The following is a 25,473-nucleotide window of genomic DNA, read 5'->3' as shown; positions in this document are numbered from 1 at the left end:
CATGGATCACTGTGTTGACAAAGGTCATGATGTATTGTGATGACTGGAGTCACGGAACATTGTGATGACTGGGGTCCTGGATCATTTTGATTTCAAGGAGCATGGAGCATTGTGAAGACAAGGGCATGAAGCAATGTCATCCCAAGGGTCATGGAGGATTGTGCTGACAAAGGAATTAGAGTGTTGTGATGACAAGCACATGGAATATTGTGATGACAAGGTCCTGTAGCATTTTGCTGACAAAGGCATGGAGCATTGTAATGTCAAGTGTCATGGAGCACTGTGATGACAAGCATCAGGTAGCATTGTGATTACAGGGGTCATGGATCATTGGGATGACAAGGGCATGGATCATTGTGATGACAAGTAACATGGAGCATTTTGATTACAATAGTCCCGGATCATTTTGTTGTCAGGGTTCATGGAGCATTTTGATGACAGGGTTCATGGAGCATTGTAATGACACGTGTCATGGAGCATTGTGATGAGAAGGTCATGGATCATTGGGCTGAAAATATTCATGGAGTATTGTGATGACAGTGGTCATGGAGCATTGTGATGACAGCGGTCATGGAGCATTGTGATGAGAATGTCATGGAGCATTGGGCTGACAATTTTCATGTATTATTGTGATGACAGGGGTCATGGAGCATTTTGATTTCATTGTGATGACAATAGCATGAAGCATTATATTTATGGGCATGGTGCATGGTGATGACAGTGTTCATGGAGCATTCAGATGAAAAGGGGCATGGAGCATTGTGATTACAGGTGTCTTGGAGCATTGTGATGACAAGGGCATGGAGCATTTTGATGAGAAGGCCATGGAGCATTCTGATAATATGCGTCATGGAGCTTTGTGATGAAAAGGGCATGGAGCATTGTGATTACATGTGTCTTGGAGCATTGTGATGAAAAGGGCATGGATCATTGTGATGAAAATTGCATGGAGCCTTGTCATGACAGGGTTCAAGGAGCATACTGATGGCAAGTGTCAGGTAGCATGGTGATGACAAGTGTATTGAGCATTGTGATGACAAAGGTCTTTGAGCATTGTGATGAGAAGAACATGGATAATTGTGATGACGATCATCAAGGGGCATTGTGATGACAAGTGTTATGGAACATTGTGATCACAAGGGTTTGGAGCATTGTGATGACAGAGGTAATGAAGCATTTTGATTTCATTGTGATGACAATAGCATGAAGCATTATGATGATGGGCATGGTGTATTGTGATGACAGGGTTCATGGAGCATTGAGCTGAAAAGTGGCATGGAGCGTTGTGATTACAGGGGTCTTGGAGCATTTTGATGACAAGGGCCATGGAGCCTTGTGATGACAAGGCCATGGAACATTATGATGGCAGTGGTCATCGAGCATTGTTTCTACAGGAGTAATGGAACATTGTGATGACAACGGCATGGAGCATTGGTCTGAAAAATTTCATGGATTATTGTGATGAGAGTGGGCATGGAGAATTGTGATGACAAGGGAAAGAAAAACTGTGATACATGGGTTATGGAGGATTTTAATGACAAGGGCATGGAGCATTGTGATGAGAAGGGCATGGAGCATTGTGATGACAAGCGTCATGGAGTTTTGTGATGACGAGGGCATGGAACAATGTGATGAGAGGTTTCATGGAGCATTGTGATGACAATGGCATGGAGCATTGTGATGCAATGGGTCATGGAGCTTTGTGATGACAAAGGTCATGGAGCATTTTGATGACAAGGGCGGGTTGCATTGTGATGAGTATTGCAGGGAGCGTTTTGATGACAGGGTGATGGAGTAATTTGATGAAAAGTGTCATGGAATATTTTGATGACAGGGGTTATGGAACACAGTGATGTCAGGGTTCATGGAACATTGTGATGAAAAGGGTCATGGAGCATTTTGATGAAAAGGGTTATGGAACATTGTGATGTCATGGGTCATGGAGTATTGTGATGATAAGGGAATGTAGCACTGTGATGAAAGTGTTCATGGAACATTGTGATGACAGGTGTGAGGGAGTATTGTGATGACTAGTGATGGAGCATTGTGATATCAGTCATGAGAGAGCATTTTGATGAGAAGTGCATGGAGCATTTTGATGACAAGGTTTATGGAGCATTGTGATGACAAGTTTGTGGAGCATTGTGCTGAGAAGCACCTGGCGCATTGTGATGACATGCGTCATGGAGCATTGTGATGACAAGCGGATGGAGATTTGTAATGACAAGGGTCATGGAGCATTGTGCTGACAAAGGCATGGAGCATAGTGATGACAAGGGTCAAAGAGCATTGTGAGGAAAAGTTCATGGAGCATTGTGGTGACATAAGTCACAGAGCCTTGTGATGACGAGGGCATGGACCATTGTGATGACAAAGGTCATGAAGAATTGTGATGACTGGAGTCACAGACTATGTAGTAGTTTTTTGTTGATGCATAACAGATTACCACAAGCTAAGTGGCTTCAAATAACACCCGTTTATTATCGTATAGTTTACAGCAGCCTGGATTCAATGGTCAGCGTATCATAAGGCTGAGAGGAAGGTGTTAGCAAGGCAGATTCCTTGTCTGGAGGCTCTAGGAAGACATCTGCCTCTAGGCTCATTTAGGTTGTTAGAGTACGGTTCCTTGCTGTTGGAAGTGCTAGGTTCCTTCTTCTCTGGCTGTCACCCAGGGTCCTCTCTCAGCATCTTAAGACCACCCACATTCCTCTTCATGTGTTTTCCTCTGCCTTCAGGCCAGCAATGATGTATCAAGTCACCTTGTACATCAAATCTCTCTGATCTTCTCTTCTGCTGCCAGCTGGAGCAAACTCTGTACGTAAAGTGTTTACCTGATTGGGTCCAGTCCACCTGGATAAACTCTATGTATTAAGATCAATCTATTCAGTTTTACAACTGTAAATTCTCTTCACAGCAGTACCCAGATTAGTGTTTCAATGAAGAATCAGAGAACAGGAATCTTGGAAGACCAGGTTTAGAAATTTCCCTGCTACAGCCTGTAATAAGTTAAGTGCATTTAATCCCTTCTGGGATTTCCCAGAGGGGTCTTGTAGTTGATGATGAAACATTCTAGTTAGTTACCATGTGATAATTACACATTAATCCTCTACATCTTCCTGGGGACTGCGACGTTCCCCAGCTCTTCCACATTCATCAGGTTTCATAAAGTTCCTCAAAGACACTACCATCCTCACCTGGTGTGGCCGATAATTCCACCAATGGCAAAGAAGGAGATTCCTTGACGTGCCCCTTGATGAGGGGCAGGAGAGCAGACATGGTCTTCTCTCCTGCTTTGGTTTACAAAATTTAAAGAAGTATCAAAATTTCAGAGCTTTTGTTGACAGTTTTTTTGTTTGCACGTCTAAATCTTTTTCCTCTCCTCCATGGGGCTCAGGCAACAATTAATGGACCTGGTCCAGGTGATGAATCTAATTAACAGGAACAACCACGTTTGATCTGGACCAGACCTCCTCTAAGATGTCTAAGTTTTGGTCTCGCTTTAACTCATGACCAATAACTTCACAAGGGCCCTCACTGTTGCCTGACAATTCTAACATATTCCTTTGTCTGCTCACTCTCTCACGCTCCTCAATTATTTCATACTTCACACCTTCTCTTTCTGAAAACTTCCCAAGTCTTCTCCTCCTCAGTGACCACTCTCAGCTGATGACTTGCTTCTGCTGACTAAAAAAAATTGCACAGCATGAGAGCTGTGAGTTAAGTTTTATTTGGGGCAAAATGAGGACTATAGCCTGGGAAACAACATAACAAATAGCTCTGAGAAACTGCTCCGAAGAGGAAGTGGGGAAGGTCACTATATACGTGATTTTGGTGAAGGGGGAGTACATGCAATCAAGCAGATACTTTTTGCACAAGGTTCTGCTAGTTTCGTGAAGGTTACTGCTAGTCCCGAGGAGCAGACATCACCATGAAGAATTTTTTAGTGCTTTTCTAGATATGAGGAGATGCAAGAATTGGGCTCATAAAATCCTCTCCTGAAAATATCTAACTGTCTAAGGACCTATTCTGCCAGTTTTTTCCAGAGCACAGAGTGCCTCATTTCTGACCTCCACCCTGAATTCCTTTCAGGGGGTGTTGAAGGTCAGCAGATGCAGCGTCTCATAATTTAATTTTTGTAGAGGTAGATGGCAAGTGCCAATTTGTATGTGACATTTCCATAGGCCTGAGAAGACAGAAGCAATCGGAAGGCAACTTCCCTATTTTTCCCACATCTGCCCACCTACATGCCATTGTGTCCATGCACCCTGACTTCTCTCCTGACACAGTGGATTCACTGTCCATGCCCCTTACAGAGACCAAACCTTCCACTTTGCACCAGAATCTATCTACTCTCCCCAACAGAAAGATACAAGGCAGTATACTGCCCCAGATAATCACCAGCACCACCTCATGGATAAACAATAAACATTTTATTTAATCATAACAATCAGCATACAATGGTACCATAATTTTTGCATCTTAAAAAATAAATACATAGGGCTTCCCTGGTGGTGCAGTGGTTGAGAGTCCGCCTGCCAATGCAGGGGACACGGGTTCGTGCCCCGGTCCGGGAAGATACCACGTGCCGTGGAGCAGCTGGGTCCGTGAGCCATGGCCGCTGAGACTGAGCATCCGGAGCCTGTGCTCTGCAACGGGAGAGGCCACGACAGTGAGAGGCCCGCGTACCACAGAAAAATAAATAAATACATACATACATAATGCCTCTTTTGACCTCCATATCCACCTCTAAATACTCCTCCATTTCTCTTCTCCAACTTACATATACACTTGAAATTTTCTTTTTTTAAATTGAGGTACAATTGACATAGAACGTTGTATTAGTTTCAAGTGTACAACATAATGATTCAATATTTACATATATTGCAAAATGATCACCACAACAGATCTAGTTAGCATCCATCACCATACAAAAGAATTTTTTTCTTGTGATGAGAAGTTTTCTTTTTTTAAATTTATTTTCTTCTGACTCTTCTAGGTCATTGTTGCTGCACGTGGGCTTTCTCTTGTTGCGGCAGGCTGGGGCTTCTCATTGTGGTGGCCTCTCTTGTTGTGGAGCATGGGCTCTAGGCACACGGGCTTCAGCAGTTGCAGCGCGTGGGCTCTAGGGCACACGGGCTCAGTAGTTGTGGCTCACTGGCTTAATTGCTCCAAGGCATGTGGGATCTTCCCAGACCAGGGATTGAACCCATGTCCCCTGCATTGACAGGCGGATTCTTAACCACTGCACCACCTGGGAAGTCCTGATGAGAACTTTCAAGATCTACTCTCTTAGCAACTATCAAATACGCAGTACAGTATTATTAACTGTAGTCACCATGCTGTACATTACATCCCTATGACTTCTTTATTTTATAGCTGAAAATAAATTTTATTTTAAACAAATTTTATTTTATAGCAGATGCAAACTATTATATACAGGATGGATAAACAACAAGGTCCTACTCTAAAGCACAGGGACCTATACCAAATCTCCTGGGATAAACCATAATGGAAAATAATATCTCTGTGTATAACTGAGTCACTTTGCTGTACAACAGAGATTGGCACAACATTGTAATCAACTAGACCACAAATAAATAAATAAATAGGATGGCAAAGAGTAGAAATCAGTCTCCTTCCTTTATTTTTAAAAGTGAGCATGCTGTTATGTTAAACAAAATTCAAAACTGAAATTACATAAACATTCCTACGGAATTCCTTCTGCAGAAGAGGCTGAGGAAATAACAAGCATGGCAGCAATAGCAATATAATAAAATATGAGTCCTATGGGACCACAGAGCTCTTGCTATCATTAGCAGTTGAACAGAAGTGGACAGTCAACATCAAATAGCTGTTACCAGGCTCTATAACAACTAAAATAATACTCATATGATTATACATATATATATATATATATATATATATATATATATATATATATATATATATATATATATCACAGGGGAGAAAAATGGGCTTGGGTTTAATAAGAAATTGAAATTCAAGTGTAATTCCAGAATGAAAACCAATTCCTTAGGACTGATTATGGCAAGATAGTTGTACTTTATATACTTTATCTTTTAGTACATTATTATTAGAAATTTGTGCAAACATCAGGGCAATTTATTACTTTTTCAGCACAAGAATTATTGATTATAAGAGACACCATTAATATTTTAAGAGGACTAAAGGAGGAAAAATAAATACTAGATTAAATACGCACTTTAATTTTAAAATTCATACTGACCAGTAAGTATGAAGAACACGTCTAACCACTGAAGGATCTCAGCAACTATTTTAGTAGCTACAATTTTAGTAGCTTCAGTCAGGGTGAATACCACATTACAAAAGGCAGATTAATGAACAAATGTAGCTCTAGAGGAAAACAAACAGGAGATGAGCATTCTGAAAACTTGTCCTTAGAACTCAACGGACATGTGTAAGACTGGCTGAAAGTATAAGACCTAAAGGAGGAGTAGTAACATATGGAAGTAAGATCCAACTAGCTAAGAAAAGATAGGTGAATACCACGGATATTAGTTTTCAAAGAGGGCTGTTTGTAATGAACCCAGACTCTCCTGGTCTGCCTGGAGCCCTCTCAGCAGAGTTGGGAAACACTTGCAGGATGCTATACAAAACACCATCTGTGGCACAGAAAGTTTAACTAGAGGATTGACATGTGTGTGACCAGAGGACATGCATTTAAGAGGGACTTTAAGGCTATCGAGTGTGACTCCACATTTCCATGGATGAGTTAACCAAGGCCCAAGGGAGAGAGTAATAATGCAGTTGATATGTAGCTGGGCTTGGTCTAATCCAACTTTGCAAATTTAGTGATAAGACTAAAATTGTAGAGGATCACCATTTTCCATTCTGAGAGCCTTGAATTTCAAACTCAGAACTGTTTTCTATCAGGAGATGGGTTCTCAGGCAGCTGTTTCCTGAAGAATATACACTGCTAAAAATAGACTAATACACAATTAAGCATTCTAGCACGCCTCATTTATTTGGCTTACATCCTCATATTCCCCTTTAGTATTTTTAGACACTATCAAGGTTTATAATCCTAATCCAGTATAAACTGTAAACACACACATATACATACACAGACAGGAAGTTTCTTTCAGAAGGTTCATAATTTTCTATGGTCTTTATTACAAAACTGCATCCCATGAAGTGCACAGCTTGGGAAGTCAACGGCATTTCCTTTCTAAATCCCTCTATGTTAAGTCATGCCTTTAAGTGCACTTAGAGCACCAAACTCAGGGCTATTATTGGCAAATTGATAATTTTTCACACTGAAATCTATCTATACGTACCCACCTATTTTTACCATGGTGGTACTCTCCAAAACTTTGAACTCACTTAAGCTGATTTTTCTCAGAAGGAACTCACTCTATTAGTACATGTTAATGCCAAGAATATAGAGAATCACAACAAAAAGAATAAAATACCTAGGAATAAACCTACCTAAGGAGGCAAAAGACCTGTACTCAGGAAACTGTAAGATACTGATGAAATAAATCAAAGATGACACAAACAGATGGAGAGAGATGGACCATGTTCTTGGATTGGAAGAAGGAATATTGTGAAAATGACTATACTACCCAAAGCAATCTACAGATTCAATGCAATCACTATCAAACTACCAATCAAATTTTCCACAGAATTAGAACAAAAACGTTTACAGTTTGTATGGAAACACAAAAGACCCCAAATAGACAAAGCACTCTTGAGAAAGAAAAATGGAGCTGGAGAAATCAAGCTCCCTGACTCAGACTATACTACAAACTTACAATAATCGAGACAGTATGGTACTAGCACAAAAATAGAAATATTGATCAATGGTACAGGATAGAAAGTCCAGAGATAAACCCACACACATATGGTCACCTTATTTTTGTTACTGGAGGCAAGAATATATAATGGAGAAAAGATAGCCTCTTCAATAAGTGGTGCTGGGAAAACTGAACAACTACATGTAAAAGAATGAAATTAGAACACTTCCTAACACCATACACAAAACTAAACTCAAAATGGATTAAAGACCTAAATGTAAAATCAGACACTATAAAACCCTTAGAGAAAAACATAAGCCGAACACTCTCTGACATAAATCGCAGAAAGATCTTTTTTGATCCACCTCCTAGAGTTATGAAAATAAAAACAAAGATAAACACATGGGACCTAATGAAGCTTAAAAGCTTTGGCACAAAAAAAGGAAACCATAAACAAAACAAAAGGACAACCCTTTGAATGGGAGAAAACATTTGCAAATGAAGCAGTTGACAAGGGATTAATCTCCAAAATATGCAAACAGCTCATGCAGCTCAATATCAAAAAAGAAATAATTCAATCAAAAGATGGGCAGAAGACCTAGATAGACATTTCTCCAAATAAGATATACAGATGGCGAAAAAGCACATAAAAAGATGCTCAACATCACTAATTATTAGAGAAATGCAAATCACAACTACAGTGAGGTATCACCTCACACTGGCCAGAATGGCTGTCATCAAAAACCTACAAACAAAAATGCTAGAGAGGGTGTGGAGAAAATGGAACCCTCCTACACTGTTGGTGGGGATGTAAACTGGTACAGCCACTACAGAAAACAGTATGGAGGTTCCTTAAAAAACTAAAAATAAAACTACAATATAATCCCGCAATCCCCCTCCTGGGCATATACCCAGAGAAAACCATAATTTCAAAAGATATATGCACCCCAATGTTTTTTGCAGCACTATTTACAATAGCCAGGACATGGAAGAAACCTAAATGTCCATCAACAAAGAAATGGATAAAGAAGATGTGATCTATATATATATAAAATGGAATATTACTCGGCCATAAAAAAGAACAAAATAGTGTCATTTGCAGCAACATGGATGGACCTAGAGATTGTCAGACTGAGAGAGGTAAGTCAGACACAGAAAGACAAATATCATATGATATCACTTACATGTGGAATCGAAATAAGTGATACAAATGAGCTTATTTACAAAATAGAAGTAGAATCACAGATGTAGAAAACAAACTTGTGGTTACCAGGGGATAAGTGGGGGGAAGAATGAATTGGGAGATTGGTATTGACATATACACACTACTATATATAAAATAGATAACTAATAAGAACCTGCTGTATAGCACAGGGAATGCTACTCAATACTCTGTAATGGCCTCTATGGGGAAAATATCTATAAAAAAAAAGAGTGGATATATATATATATATATATATATATATATATATATATATATATACACACACACATATATATATATATAACTGATTCCATTCGTTGTACACCTGAACCTAACACAACATTGTAAATCAACTATATTCCAATAAAAGTTTTTTAAAAAGAACACAGGTAAATTGCTCTCCTCAAGTACCTTTATACTTTTTAAATTATTTCATACTGCATGATAGTTAGTAATAGCAAAGAAAAGTGATTTCAGTTACCCCACAAAGTGGTACTATAGTGCCATGAAGACACTTGATTGACTAGGATGTTAGTGCACTGTAATTTTCTGATTTATTAAAACACCTAGGTTTCTTAAAGTTATGTATTTAATGTAGCCAATAAACAGGTCATGGACACTAAATTTAATAAAAGAGAAAATCAGGATCTCCAATACAGGGAAACCAATATGGTTTAAAAAGTTATCGTGTATTACTATAAGATTAAACCTCAAGAGAATAAAGTCGGGGAAGATAGTGAAGTTGGAAGCACCAAGAATTCATCTCTCTACCTGGACAGCAACTGTACTAGGAGAAACTATCAGAGGTGGATATTTTGGAAGTTTGGAGTTTATTTGAACACTTGTAACTTCAAGAGGATAGCTTGCCTAGGGCATTTTCATTCATTTTGGTTTATTTCAGCCATTAGCATGGTTGCAGCTACTCAGCCCCCTAACCCAGCCCCATATCAGGCAGCTGTGAAGAACGTAACCCAAATATCTGGAGCAGCTTCCTCTGGAGCCAGGGTGGCCAATAAGATCCTTGTCATCCACATGTAGGGGTCCTTGGTTCTAACTGTGAATTACCACTCTCACTGCTGAAGTGTGGGTTTCGAGGCTGGCCACCAATGTTCCAAATTCCACCAGCTGAAGTAATTTCCAAGAGATTTAAAAGAACCACCTATTTTTTGTTTGTTTGTTTGTTTTTGATATTCAAAAGCAACTATGTATATGGGGGAACTTAGAAAGCCACCATGCATACCTAGGGAAATATGGAGCTCAGAAAAGACATGCAGAAGATCTTAAGCTTTTACTCCAATACAGAGACACCTTATAGCAACTTTAAGAAGTACCAAACTCTGGGAAAAGGGAAAATCTGATTTCCCCAGTTTCCATGTTATCAAATTCAAAAGTCCAATTTTCAGTAAAAAAACAACAAGGCATACAAAGAAACAAGAATGTACAGCTGATTCAAAGAAGCAAAAAAGGGCTTCCCTGGTGGCACAGTGATTGAGAGTCCACCTGCTGATGCAGGGGACATGGGTTCATGCCCCGGTCTGGGAGGACCCCACGTGCCGCAGAGCGGCTGGGCCTGTGAGCCGTGGCCACTGAACCTGCGCGTCCAGAGCCTGTGGTCTGCAACGGAAGAGGCCACAACAGTGAGAGGCCAACGTACCACAAAAAAAAAGAAGCAAAATAAACCAACAGAAAATGTACCCAAGGAAGCACAAATGTCAAAATTACTAGACAAAGATTTTAAAGCAACTGTTTTAAAGACACTCAAAGAGCTAAAGGAAGACATGGACAAAGGAAAATAATACATTAAAAAATATCAATGAAGAGATTAAATTATTTTCAAATAGAACCAAAAAGAAATTTTGATGCTGAAAAGTATAATAACTGAAATGAAAACTACCTCAAAAGGGTTAAAAATCAGATTTGTGCAAATGGGAGAATCAGTGAACGTAAAGAAAGAACAACTGAAATTATCAAGTCTAAGGAACAGAAAGAAAAAAGAAAGAAGAAAATTGAACAGAGCCTAAGAGACCTGTGAAACACCATCAAGTGGACCAACATAGGCATTGTGGAAATGCCATCAGAAGAGAGAGAGAAAGGAACGAAATGAATAATGCCTGAAAACTCCCCAAATTTAAAGGATTGAAATTGCAATAAATGCATCTACAAATCCAAGAAGCTCAAAAACTCCAACTAGAATCTACTCAAAAATACTCACACTGAGATACATTATAATCAAAATGTTGAAAGAGACAAAGAGACAATCTTGAAAGCAGCAAGAGAGAAGTGACTCATCACATACAAGTGATCCCCAATGAGGTTATCTGTCAATTTCTCTTCAGAAAGCTTGAAGGCCAGAAGTCAGTGGGTTGATATACCCCATATGCTTAAAGGAAAACAAAATTGTCGATGGACAACTTTATATCCAATAAAGCTACTCTTCAAACATGAGGAAGAAATGACACCCCCAGATTTTAAAAAGCTGAGGGAGGTCATTACCACCACACCTTCCCTCCAAGAAATGTTAAAGGAAGTGCTTCAGGTTGAAATGAAAGGAAGATGGTACTTGAAGCCATATAAAGAAATTAGGGTAAAGGTAAATGTATGGGCAACTGTAAAAGCTCCTATTACTGTAATTTTGGTTGAGCCTGACTTTTATTTTCTAAAGGGTTTAAAATACAAATGCATAAAAATGATGAATCTAGTTTATTGTACACAAAATGTGTAATGATGTAATCTATGACATTAATAACAGAAACTGAGGGTGGTGTGGTATAGTAGTAGAGCTTTTTTATGTTATTGAAGTTAAGTTGGCATCAATTCAAATTAGATTATTATAACTTTGGGATATTCAATATAATACCCATGGTAACCACCAAGAAAATATCTATAGGATATACATATAAAGAATTGAGAAGAGAAATGAAACATTTCACTATCAAAAGTTAACTAAAAATAAAGCAGTAATGGAGAAAATGAGGGACATAAAAACCTACAGGCATAGAGAAAACATTTGTTTTCTGAAAAATGGCAGAAGGAAATCCCTCCTTATCAGTAACTACCTTAAGTGTAAATTGATTAAACTCTCCAATAAAAATATAGAAATTGGCAAAATGAATAAAAATTCATAATCCAACTATGTGCTCTCTATCAGAGACATTACTTCTGAAGACAAATAGGTTGAACGTAAAAGGATACAAAAACATATTTCATAAAAATGGTGACGAAAATAGGGCTGGAGTGGCTATACTCATATCAAACAAAATAGACCTTAACTCTAAAACGTTTACAAGATACAAAGAAGATGTATCTTGATAAAAGTCTCAAGAAATAATCTAAGTATTCATCAACAGATAAATGGATAAAGATGTGGTGTATATATATATACTATGAATATTACTCAGCCATATAAAAGAATAAAATTCTGCCATTTGCAACAGACTGAATGGACCTAGAGAGTACTATGCTTAGTGAAATAAGTCAGACAGAAAAAGACAAACACTCTTTGTTATCACATATGTGGTATCTGAAAAAATAAAACAAAGGTATATAACAAATTAGAAACAGACTCTCAGATATGGTAAACAAACTAGTGGTTAGCAGTGGGGAGAGAGAAGGAGAGAAGGGCAAGATAGGGGTATGGGATTAAGAGATAGAAACTACTAGATCTAAAATACACAAGCAACAAGGATATATTGTAGAACACAGGGAATAGAGCCATTATTTTGTAATAACGTTAAACGGAGTATAACCTGTAAAAATATTGAATAACTATGTTGTACACCTGAAACTAATAAAATGTTGTAAATCAACTATACTTCAATAAAAAATTAAATTAAAAAAGGTTCAATATCACAATGAAAATAGAAATTACAAACCTTTATGCACCTAATAAAATACCTCAAAATATATGGAGCATCAAATTGATAGAACAGAAGGTGAGAAATAGAGAGCTCTATAATAATGGTGGTGATATCAATGCCTCGCTTTCAGTAATGGATAGATCAGTCAGACATAAGAGATGTAAGAAAATAGAGGACTTGAAAAATGCAACAAACCAACTAGATATAAAAGTTATATAGAACACTACCCCAAAACAGCAGAATACAGTTTTTTTTTTCAAGTGCACATGGGACATTCTACAGGACAGATCACATGTTAAACCACAAAATAAGTCTGAATAGCTTAAAAGGCAGATATCATACTAAGTACCTTCTCCAATCACAACAGGATGAAGTTAAAAATCAGTAACAAAGAAAACAGGAAAATTCACAAATTTGTGGAAACTCAACAACATACTCTTAAAGAAGCCATCACAAGATAAATTAGAAAATACTTAGAAACAAATAAAAATAAAAACACAACATACCAAATTAATGGGATGCAGTGCAAGTAGTGCTCAGAGGGAAATCGATAGGTGTAAATGTTTACATTGTAAAAAAATGTAAGATCTCAAATGAACAGCTTCACACCATAAGGAACTAGAAAAGGAAAATAAAGCCCAACTCAAAGCTAGCAGATGGAAAGCAATAATAAAGTTTAGAGCAAAGTTAACAAGCTGGAGAAATCAAACAATAGAAAAAAATTAATGAAACTAAAAATTGGTTCTTTGAAAAAATAAACAAAATTGACAAACCTTTAGCTAGACTGACAAAATAAAAAAGAGAAGACACAAATAACTAAAATCAGAATAACAGTGGAAGTATTACTACAAACCTTATAGAGGCAAAAAGGAATTATAGAAGAATACTATGAACAACTGTAAGCCAACAAATTAGACAACCATTAAGAGAAATGGACAAACTTCTTGAAACACACAAATGCCCTAAACCAACTCACAAATAAAAATCTCAACAGACCTATAACAGGTAAAGAGACTGAATTATTAATCTAAAACTTACCAGCAAAGAGAAGTCCTGGACCAGGTGGCTTCAAAAAAGAATTCTACCAAACATTTAAAGAAGAAGTAATATCAATCCTACTTAAGTTCTTCCAAATCACTGACAAGGAGGGAACACTTCCTACCTCATTTTATGAATCCAGCGTTAATTTATATCAAAGCCAGAAAAAAAAATACCACAAGAAAAGTAAATCACAGATCAACAGCCCTTACGAAGATAGATGCAAAAGTCCTCAACAAAATATTAGTAAATTGAATCCAACAGCATTTTAAAATAATTACTTACCATGACCAAATACCATTTATTCCTGAAATGTAAGAGTCATTCAACATAAGAATATTAATCAATGTAATGTGTGACATTAATACAACAAGGGAAAACAAACACATGATTATCCCAATTGATGCAGAAAAGGCATTTGACAAAATCAAACATACTTTCATGATAAAAAAATTTCCAGAAGTCTGGAAATAGAGGGAAAATCCCTCAACATATTAAAAAATATTTACAAAAACCCACAGCTAACATTATAATCAATGGTAAGGGACTGAAAACTGTCCACCTAAGATAAGAAACAAAAACAAGAATACCCACTTTCACTGCTGCTATTCAACATTCTACTAGAAGTTCTAACCAGAGCTATCAGAAAAGAAAAGTGAATAAAAGGCATCCAAAATAGAAAGAGCTAAAACTATTGCAGATGACACCATCAAATATATAGAATACACCAAGTAGAAAGCTACTAGAACTAATCAATTCAGCGAAGTTGCAGAGTACAAGATCAACACGCAAAAATCAGATGCGTTTCTAAATACCAGCAATAAAAAAGGCAAAAAAAAAATTTAGGAAAACGATTCTATTGATAATAGCACCTAAAAGAATTAAATACATTGTAGTAAATCTAACCAAGCAGGTGAAAGAGTTGTACACTGAAAACTACAAAATACTGCTGAAAGAAACTGAAGAAGGGACTTCCCTGGTGGTGCAGTGGTTAAGAATTCTCCTGTCAATGCACGGGACAGGGGTTTGATCCCTGGTCCGGGAAGATCCCACACGCTGCAGAGCAACTAAGCTCATGTACCACAACTACTGAGCCTGCACTCTACAGCCCGTGTGCCACAACTACTGAGCCCACGTGCCACAACTACTGAGCCCACAAGCCTAGAGCCCCTGCTCTGCAACAAGAGAAACCACCGCAATGAGAAGCCCGCACACTGCAACAAAGAATAGCCCCCACTCAGTGCAACTAGAGAGAGCCGGCTCGCAGCAACGAAGACCCAACGCAGCCAAAAAATGAATGAATCAATAAATAAGAAACTAAAGAAGACACAAATAAATGGAAAGATATTTATATTCATGGCTAGGAGGACTTAATATTTTTATGATGTTAATACCACCCAAAGCAAGCTACAGATTCAATGTAATCCCTATCACAATACCAATAGTACTTTTCACAAAAATGGAATTTTAGGGGGCTTTAAATAGCTAAAACAGTCCTACAGAAAAGAAAGAAAACTGGAAGACTCATACTTCCTGACTCTGAAACTTACTGCAAAGCTGTAGTAACTAATACACAATGGTATTGGCATAAGGACAGACATATAGACAACTGGCACAGAATAGAGAGCTCAGAAATAAACTCTCACATATATGGTAAATTGATTTTTGACAAAGGTGCCAAGACCATTCAATGGGAAAAAGAAAGTCTTTTCAACAAATGATGCTGGGAAAACTGGATATCCACATGCAAAAGAAGTTGGACCCTTACCTCCTATTAAATGCAAAGGTCAATCCAAAATGGATCAAAGATCTAAATTTAAGAGCTCAAACTGTAAAACTCAGGGAAAAAAAATTTAAAGTCTTCATTACATTGGATTTGGCAATGACTTAATGAGTATGACACCAAAGCACAGGTAACAAAAGAAAAAAATGATAAATTGGACTTGATCAAATTAATGTTTGTGTACCAAAGGATACTATCAAAATATATAAATAAATAATAAATAAATAGTGGAGTAAAACATTTGCAAAGATCATCTGATAAGGGATTAATATCCAGAATATATAAAGGGCTCCCACAACTCCATAACACCAAATAACCCAATTCAAAAACGGGCAAAGGGCTTGAATAGACATTTCTCAAAGGAGATATGCAAATGGCTAATAGCACATGAAAATGTGCTCAATAGCATTAGTCATTAGGGAAATGCAAATCACAGCTACAATGAGATAGCATTTTATACCTACTAGGATGGGTATTAAAAAAAAGGGAAACAAGTGATGACAAGGATGTAGAGAAATTGGAACTCTTGTGCGTTGCTGGTGGGAATGTAAAATGGTACAGCTGCTGTTGAAAACAGTTTGTTGTTTTTTCAAAAGACTAAATAGGAAACTACCATATGACTCGCAATTTCATTCCTAGGTATACATTCAAAAGAATTAAAAGCAGGGACTTGAACATATATATGTACACCAATGTTCATAGCCAAGTTATTCTCAATAGCCAAAAGGTGTAAATAACATGTGTCCTTGAGCAAAGGAATGTCTAAACAAATTGTGATATATACCTACAAAGGAATATTATTCAGCCATAAGAAGAAATGAAATTTTTATATATGCTGCAACATGGATGTATCTTGAAAACATTATGCTAAGTGAAATTGTCCAGATAACAAAACAACAATCATTTGGTGATTCACAGAGACAGAAAGTAGAATAGAGTTAAAAGGGAAAGAGGAATTATTGTTTAATTGATACAAAGTTTTTGTTGGGGATGACAAAAAGTTTCAGATATAGTGGTGATGATTGCACAACACTGCAAATGTATTTGATGCTACTGAATTACACACTTTGGAACAGTTTAAATGATAAATATTACGTTATGCATATTTTACCACTATAAAGAAAAGATTCTCAATTTCTTTGAAGTTAAGATAAACAAGTGAGAATACTGATTTTTAGAAACAAAAACTACAACTATATGTTAATTGAGAGAAAGTTTTTTTGGCAATAAATTTTAAAGGAAGTGTTTAAATTGGACCTATACAGTAAAAAATGATCAACATAATAGATAAAAATCCTTGATAGAAGTTTCATAAGAGTCACAGATGTACTTTTTAAAATTACAGTTTTTAAGGTCACTATGCTTCTCCTGACTTATTTTCATTTTGACTTTATGTTAACCTGAGAAAAAATAACCAGATATGCCCAACAGTAACTCCAGAAAATTAAACAACACAATGCTGGAAAGGCAGAATCCGTTAATTATCCAAGGCACTATAATGTAAGTACAGTTGCTATAATGTTCTGAATGAATTACTGCAGTTTTAACAGAAGTATTCTTTTAAAAAGCATTTGACTGAATGACCACTGAACATCAACTCAAGGTAGAAGAGGCATATACAGGATTGACCATCTCTGATTGTTTCCAGAATTTCATGGTGTATATAATGTAATACCCCAACTCTAGAAAGAAGACCACATTGACCAAGAGAAAGGCTGCTTTCTTAATCTTAGTTTCTGATCCAAAATTTTCAGTGGTTTTTCACAGTCTAAAAGACAAAACCCAAATTTCTTAATGTGACATTATCTGGGGCTCAAAATATAATATTGCCAATCACTCCCCCAAGTTCTGAAATCCTCCTAGAGTCAAATTGCTTCTGTCAAGTATTCATCACAGATGTGATTCTGCTCAGATGTGGGATTATTTAATTTCGCCCACTGTATTAGACTGAATTTTTGCTCAGCACATATCCCCAGTGCTCAGCAGTAATTAATTAATCAGTTAAGACTATTAGAGCCATCTGTCTATGCATCATCCTTCCTATAAATCCCCTTCTCACCTTTCACCTCCTACCAGGCCTTCTCACCTCTAGCCTCTTACTACTCATCCCATATGAAAACCATCTTCTGACGAGTTTGCTAAAACCCAGTTACATCACATCCCTGTTCCTCAATAATTTGTATTCAGATCTCAACTTTCTTGGTTCTCCAGAGCTCAACTTTCTTGGTTCCTGCCTTATATTTTGCTCCACTCATCAAGCAAACTGGACTATTCACATTAGCCGCAGACATGCCTCCACACATTAGCTAATGTCATGCTCTCTGTCTCACGAACCCCTGTGCTTCTCTGCCCACTAAAATCATACCCACATTTAAAGGTTGGCCTAAATGTCACTTCTTCCAGGTAGCTTTCCTCTTATTGCCCTACCTGAAAATGAGATTCTTGTTTTTAACTTCTCTGGCATTGGAGACATACCTCTTTCAAGGCATGTATTATATGGCATGCTTACTTCTCCTAAAATTCTCTTGAAATCATGGATTGGACTGGGTTTACCTCTGTGTCTATGGCACCCTGCAGAGAGTCGATGCAGGCTCAGAGTGCTGGACAAGCTGGAGAAAAGGCCCCTGAACTGCACCAGAGACCAGGTGAAAGATCTAAGAGAAAGTGTGAGAGCCCTCTGACCCAGGCATTCTAGGCAGATCTTCAACTAACAAGTTGATCTCAAGTCATTGTCACTGCCCATCATTTATCACTGGTGCGCTTGAAGAAATGTATCCATACCATCTCAATGGGCAAAATGGTGCTAGGAAAATACATCTTTAGCTGATAAATTGAGTTTTTACTTCAGATACAAGGATCACACACATTACACACAGATCTCTTCTTTTCATTTCTAACACACATGAATATTAAAGAGAGATACACTTTATGAGTGCTTGTTGTCACCAAAGAAAGTAGTGGGCAAAACTGAAAACAGCAGAGATGCTCTGAGTGTCCTTATTCTAGATTTTATTGAATTTTAAAAGATTCTAAGGCTCAAACTAGTCCAGTAGAGGCCAAGACATATACAACTAAAAATCTCATTGGGTACATACTCTATTGAGTAAGCATGGCAAGTGTTGAAAATACACCACCTTACATTCATTTGGAGGTCAGTCCCATACCATTATATGAATTCTTTAGCAATTTGGAACATTTGGGTCAGAATGTTTATTTGCTGCATAGGAAAAGAGAGGATCTGGACAGAGAAGAGATCTTGATTAGAATATGTTGGAAGTCCTTTCAAGTCCAAGTTTTGAAATTCCCATTTGAATGATTGGAAGAATAGCTTATTTTCATGACAGAGCTCTTTCCTTGGAACCAAATTCCACAGCTCGGATACAGAGCAGAAAGGAACAGCCCAGCAGAACCCACTTTAGAGCTTGGGGGTTGTGGTCTGGTCTCTGATTAGCAAAGAAGCTGAGGCAACAGGCTACAGTTATGGCAACACTTGGCTTCCTGAAGATTTCCACAGATGAAGGAAGAAAATGGGGGTGATATTGCAGGGCTGCTGTGTATGGCTGTGCATGCTTTTCATTGTACAGTCTGTGCATCGATATTGCAGCAGCTCTGGACAGAGCTGGGTAAAGGAATACTTACTCGTTTCTTCATCATCATGCATCCTCAGACCTGGAGAATGTGAAGCAAATTTTCAAGAGGTTAAAGTTTACTACATCCAAAGAACAAGTGAATAATGTTATCAGAAATTGTACCCAGATGAAGAAGAGGTGGAATTACTGTATACTGCTCCTACTGAGTAGTGTATTCAACTGACGACATATTTTAGTCTCTTTGGTGGAAAATCATGACCCATTAGGGTTTCTGCTCATAAGTAATACTTCTTTTGTGCTTTATATTTTTTTCTGTTTCGTTTATTTATTTACTTATTTACTGATATATGGCTGTGTTGGGTCTTCACTGCTGCGTGCAGGGCTTTCTCTAGTTGAGGCAAGCGGGGGGCTACTCTTCGTTGCTGTGCACAGGCTTCTCATTGCAGTGTCTCCTCTTGCTGCAGAGCATGGAATCTAGGTGCGCGGGCTTTGGTAGTTGTGGTATGTGGGCTCAGCAGTTATGGCACACGGGCTTAGTTGTTCCGTGGCATGTGGGATCTTCCCAGACCAGGGGTCAAACCCGTGTCGCCTGCATTGGCAGGCGGATTCTTAACCACTGCGCCACCAAGGAAGTCCCCTTTTGTGCTTTTTTTAGCTCAGTTCACTATAAAATTAGACAGATGTTCAGAAAGAAAATTAAGCACTGATATCTGATTGAAGCATTTAGGGTATTTCAAATGAAATACATAGATAATGCTGCCTATTCATGTATGTCCAAGTTGAAAAACAAGTGATTTGAAGGAGGTTAGCCCCATTTTATGCTGGAGAAATTCTACAACCTAAAACAAATTCAGCTCTATTTATCCTGATTCAAACAGAAAACATTTAGGTATCTACAAATACTCATATATGTGAGGTGGTCAAGCAAGTCCTTAGGTGTATTCATCCAATGTAGAAAAAGGTCTGGAGATCACATTCGTATCCAGAGACCATACATAATGTAACCTGCAAGAAAGATCTTCAGCTACATATCTAGTCTTCCCACCAGATATTAAGTTATATCTTTATACAAACAAAGTTATTTTTTCATGATTTATGTAAATAAGTTAAGCATGGAAATGGTATTCAAAATATATTTATACATATGCATAATAGAAAAAATTAAATTGAAAATGGTTAATCAATTTTATAAGGACAATTAAATATGATAAAAATAAGAATATAGTATAATTTTTGAAGCAGAATATTGTTGTCTATACCATTTTTATTTTAGATATTTTTAGTTTTTATTGAAGTCACTATAGTTTGTCAATGACTTTTTGGAAATTAGAAAATATTTTAATTTATTTACAGTCACTAGGCCACCATTACTCAGGTATCTCTAAAGGGAAAGAAAATCTGTATTTTAATTCTGGGAGGAGGAATAAGACCTTGGTCAAGGCTGAAGTTGGTAATTCAGAGTTCCCCTTTTTGCATAACCAACATTTCGTAGTTCCTATTTCTGAGTGATCAGGTTATAAAGATTCTCATACTTCTCCCAGTCCCTCCTTATTTCTGTCATCAATCATTTCCCCTCCCTTATTGTTTATCTTAAATGGCATGGCCTCTACCAGGCTGCTGGTCTTTCCAGTGGACCTTAGTCCCTGGGCTTCCTTCTCCCCCTCCATGTCTCTCCTCACATTTCACACTGCAGGGCACAGGTGCAGATTCACACCCAGACATACCTTCACACCACACTCACACTTCAAAAATTTTAAAAATAGGACATTAAAAAAATGACCATTGGTGTTTTACAGGCTCAAAAAACCAGGCTTATTTTACCATTTATTTATATATTTCCTCTATGGTGAAGTTTCTATACAAATATTTTGCCAATTTCCTTACTGGATTTTTTATTCTATTGCTGAGCTGCAAGTCTTCTTTACATATCCTGAATATAAATCCTATGTCCAATATATGTTTTAGATGTATTTGCTTTCAGTCTGTGACTTGTCTTTTTAATTCCTTAACAGTGTATTTTGAAGAGCAAAGGCTTTTAAATTTAACAAAATCTAGTTTATTAATATGTTGTGTCCTATATATCAATAAAAATTTTTGAGTCTATATTAAAACTCAGAACTACAAATATGTTCTCATATATTTTTGTACAAGTTTTATAGTTTTAGCTCTTCCATTCAGGTCTATGATCCATTCTGAGCTAATCTTCATATATGCTTTGAGGTAAGATTCAAAGATCATTTTTTTTGCATATGTATATCTAATTGTTCTAGCACCATTTATTGAAAATATGTCTTTCCCCTTTGAATCACTTTGGCACATTTGTTGAAAATCAACGACCCTCCCTTTATGTGTGGATTTAATTCTGGACTCTATTCTCTTTCAGTGATTTACATATCCATCTTTACACATCTCATACTGACATGATTATACTACGTCAAAATCAGTTGGGGTAACTTTCCCAAATTTGTTCTTATTCATCACAATTGTTTTGAACTACCATCTTAAAAATATTGTTTTCTTGGCTATTTTGGCCCTATTTCTGCCATATATATTTTGGAATATTCTTGTCAGTTAAGTAAGTACCACCTTTGGGATTTTTATTAGAATTGTATTTAGACACATTTGAGGAAAACTGATATTCTGTTAATAATGTCTTGGGACTTATCCAATGTTTTTCAATAAAATTTGAAAATGTTCTTCCATAAAGGACATAAACACATATTCTTTTAGATTTATTCTTGGGCATTATATATTTCTGTAAATGATATCTTCATGTTTCCTAATAATTTGTTGCTGAGATATGTAACTGCAGTCGATTTTTAGGGTAATATTCTTATATCCTGCAAACATGCTAAACTGTCTTTGAAATTCAAAACTTTGTTTAGAGTTTTATTTCCATGTTGACAACTATTTTATCTACTGCTAATAATGATTTTGTTTCCTCCTTTATATTTCTTATACATGATAGTTTCCTTTCTTGTCTTACTACATTAGCTAGGCTTCCTAGCACAACGCTGTATAGAGCAGTGACAGTGGGCATTCTTTTCCTGTTCCCAATGTTAAAAGAAACGGTTTAAACCCTTCACCTTCCTGTATGATGTTTATTTTGTTTTGTTTTTTGACTTTTGTCTTTATCAAGTTAAAATTAGTATCTTTTCATTTCTCATCGGCAGAGGTTTATGTTGTTGTTCTGGTTACTATGAAAGGGTGTTAAATGGTGTCATGTGCCGTTTTCTGTAAATACTGGGATAATCAAAAGTATCATGTCTCTTTTAATCTATTAACAGTGGCTTACACTAATAATTTCTAAAAGTTTTATCATTTTTATTCCTGAGGCAATCCTTGTTTCTGTCTTTCATTTGGTGTTGAATCTTCTTAAATATTCTGCACACCACACCACACCCCATCCTCAACATCTACTTCCAGAAAACCCAACCAGTGACAATGGTTGATTATTGCATTTTAGGACAGTTTCAAGCCACCTGGTTATGACATTCTTAAATACCCCTAATCCTACTGGCTTCCAAACTTCTTGCCTGACACTCCCTCTTCTGCCACCTTATAATCTTACCTATAGGTATATCCAGGTTAAACATTACATTTTCCACAAAATCTCTTTTTAGTGCCCCTCAACTTCCTTATTGCAATGACCTTCCACTCTGCTCACAAAGTACTTTGTTGTGATATGTAAGTTAAAGTTATGAAGTAATAAAAATCAAATAAAATTTTTATTACCATAAATTTGCTGTCAAGTTTTTAGAGACTAGAGAAAATAGATAGGAGAGTGACTGGACATAGAAGGGAACAAAGCAAATAACGAATGAGAAATTAGGCATCTAAAGTAGAAAACATATTTACAGACTAATCCGTGATGGTTGGTACCCAATGGCCTGTAGTGTCAAAACAAGTCATGTGGCCAAGTGAATTGGGAGAGCAGGACAAGTAGGAGTGGTGTGTTAGAACTAACAATATGTTCACAACTACATCTCTGAGGATGATTACCTCTCCTCCTGCCTCACTGTAGAAATGTGTGTTAGGTAATGCCACTGAGTAAAACGTAGGAGTTCATACTCCCTTTGGATGTTGGTAATTAGCATAGACACGACCTTATTTCTCCCCAGTGATATTTCTTTAATAATCCTGATTCCATAATTTGTGTCATTTCTTGTGGCTTAGCATGGCCCTCACTCTGGGGCTCTACACCTTAGGCCGAATTGGTTTTGCTGGATGTTTTTAAGAAGAGGAAACACAGAAGATAAAATAAGAACACTAAGTGACTTGCAGAGAGCACAAAAGGAAAAAAAAAAGCACAGAAAAGGCAGTTGGAATGCATGACACTGCAGACCAGAGCTCTACTGTTGCTTCTTACCCTACCTTGAGACTTCTTTGACTGTAAACATTACACTTTACTGTACTGGCTGACTCTGCCATTTTCTTTAGGAATTATGAAGCAAACAACAACAAAAACTTATACAGTGTGGTCCTATCTCTTTTGTTAGTCACCTTGTCTTGCAATTCTTCCCAAAGCCTATGACTATTCATTTTGAAAACTTTTATTATTGCCTAATGCACTGTTATATTTTGTTGCTGTTGATTTCCTCTCCCCACTCTGTGATTTCTAGTGTGTCTTCTAGGAATACCAATCCTTTTCACCTGGTGAAGTTGCACTGCAATGTTTGGACCAAGACGTGCATCGCCTCACCTGAAATGCTTTCTCCTGCTCCCTCAAGCCAGAGCAAGTGACCACCTCTTCCAGATGTCCTTATGATTTTCTGCAGACCTTTAAGTTTTCTTTGGTACACTGTTAATTTCCAATTTCCCCAATTCGTCTTTGCTATCACCCCTCTCCACTTCAACATCTGACACGGGGTAATGCATAGGGCAGAAAATAATGGGGGCTTAGTAAATCAGTAAGAAAATAAATGAATACTTAATGATACCAAAGCACACTTCCAAAATGATATATTCATTACAAATCAAAATCTCTCTTTCACATTCCTTAGTAGATACTATTTCTTCTTATCTATTTCAGGGAAAGAGGGTAGACTTTCCTCTTCAAAGGCATTTGATCTATCTTTAAATTTGTATCAAGGATGCAGGGTGCCTTTAGTCTTTTATTAGCATAGTATTCCCTTGTCATCAACAATAACTCAATTTCAGCTTTCCTGATTCCATAAGAGATATTATTCTAAAGTATTACCGTGTCATCAACAATAACTCAATTTCAGCTTTTGGCAGAAAAGCTGAAATTGAGTTATTGTTAACGACACGGTAATACTATTCAAAAGTCTTAAAGAAATGTAAGTGTAACACAAGCTGGAACTTGGCAAGAACACGGAAATAGCTATGGATATATAAACAATCAAGGATGCAAACAAAGCCCTAATATGGATTTGATAGCTTGGCCAAAAGTTGTGGTGTGCATAGTATAGTCACGTGATTCAGACAGAAAAGCACTGAATTCCTTAACTTGAGATATCTGGTTTTCCTTAATTAACAATAATCTTTTGATGTTCGGACTACCTGCCCTTTGTTACAAAACTTCTATATAACCTGGTTCCCCTCCTTGCCTCCTCGGAGCAGCTTCTCAGAGCTGTCTGAAATGCTGTCTCTCGGTCTGCAGTGCTCATTTTGCTCCAAATAAAACTTAACTCGAAAAACAAAAGAGCCAAGGGACACATTTATTGGAAGCCATGTAATCCTTTTTTTTGTTTGTTTGTTTTAGAGAAACAGAAAACGTTATTGTACATATATGAAAGTGTTATTTAGTTGTATTATGGAAGTCACATAATTCTTAAGCATTTATTCTGGAATGATCAAGTTGCTTTGTTCAATTTTCATATAATATTTTCCATCTTTATAGTATGTTAATTTTAAGATATTCACACTCTGCTTTAAAGTGTGTTTATGCTATGCTTAACCCCGTAGGTTTCTGTTATTGTTGTTAAAAATCACACAAATATGAAAAAAACTTATTGAAAGAAAGAATAAGTAAAATATTTACATGGGTGGATATATATACATGTACATGCATGTTTATATGTATAGATGTGTGTGTGCCTATTAGATCTCTGTGTATGTATGAATTTCCCAAAGTTCTAAAGGCAACAGAGAAGGCATCCAGTTGCTCTGACTGAGAGAGCTGGAGAAGGTATCTCAGGTAATGTGACACTTGCATTGATGATAAACAATGCAGTTGGGAATTACCCAGATGCAACATACA

The sequence above is a fragment of the Mesoplodon mirus genome (genome assembly GCF_964341445.2).
Source record: "Mesoplodon mirus genome assembly, chromosome: 1".
Taxonomy (NCBI): domain Eukaryota; kingdom Metazoa; phylum Chordata; class Mammalia; order Artiodactyla; family Ziphiidae; genus Mesoplodon; species Mesoplodon mirus.
The sequence above is the reverse complement of the archived record's forward strand: the minus strand, read 5'-3'. Positions refer to the sequence as shown.